The sequence below is a fragment of the Aplysia californica genome, unplaced genomic scaffold (assembly GCF_000002075.1).
Source record: "Aplysia californica isolate F4 #8 unplaced genomic scaffold, AplCal3.0 scaffold01075, whole genome shotgun sequence".
NCBI lineage: Eukaryota > Metazoa > Mollusca > Gastropoda > Aplysiida > Aplysiidae > Aplysia > Aplysia californica.
In genome coordinates, this window is record NW_004798345.1 from 103,354 (window position 1) to 104,579 (window position 1,226).

Genomic DNA, 1,226 nt, shown 5'->3' on the forward strand with positions numbered 1-1,226 from the left:
ATGGATTTTGATAATTCTTTTTTTAATGTTCTTGTTTCATAGAGTAGATTTGAACCCCTGGGGTCTAAACGTCAATATTGTTCTAAAAAAATTTTCACTTGTGGTACCTACTTTACACAATTTCTTTAGAACACACGATCCAAATTTTTGGGGAAAGTTGACAATAATAAGGCACTAGTCAGTGTTTTCAATGAAATCATGCACAAAAACTTTTGTTTTTCTTTGCTGAAGCTGTCGCATGGAGCCTGTTGAATATAGCTCTGTTATCAAGTTTTTTGCACTTGCAAGGCAAATCCCCTTCAGACATTTTTCAGGAAATGGTCACAGTTTTTGGTGACAAATGTCCTTGTTATAATACTGTGACATACTGGGTAAAAAAAATCAAATCTAGATTCATGACGGTGATGGTCCACTCTGGGTCATTTTTTTCTCAAGGACTTTTGAGGGTCAAAGAGAGGTGGCAGAAATGTGTTACTCTGCATGGTGTCTAAGTGGAGAAATGAAAGTATGTGCCAAGTTACAAAGCTTTATCTTTATTCCTTCATATTTTTATTTAGACCAAAGACTTGTTGAACCCCCCTCGTATGAAGCATGGAGAGATCCAGTTTTGTAGTTTGGCGTTTCTATGCACAATGATTTGTATGTCGTTCATAATAAATGACATTTGCCAATTTTGAACCCTCCAATGAAGTGTGATTGTTTTGTTTATATTTTCTCTGTTCACCTCCTTTCCTACTCTCTGATCATGTCCTGTCGTCTGCTTTCGTCTCAATTTTCTACCCTATCCCTTTGCCAACTCCTCTGGACTCCTGACTCATTTCTCATTCATGCACAGTAGAATTGTAAATGGGCTGATTCATCAATGTCACGCTCATAAGTGTGCCTGATCTACAACAGGGAACTGCTGCTTTTTCTTTCCTAATCCTTACTATTGTCATTTCCCTCTACCTCTTTTGTATGTTTGTCACACTGTTGTGACCCGCTATTTCCGGGGTGCTTTAATAGTCGACGCAGACTTTGTGCTGTTGAAGCTAGAGAGGTGAGCAGAGTAAGCCCGATTCCCTGTAAAGACTTTCTGTTAACATCCACCCCTTGGTGCTCCTGGGTCATATGACTTTATGCAGTTGCGAGTGCCGTAAAACCTCTACTAAATAAAAATAAAATTAAAAAAACTCCTGGCTCTTTCTGCTGCCTTTCCACTGCCTCTACTTCTCTCTCTCTCTCTC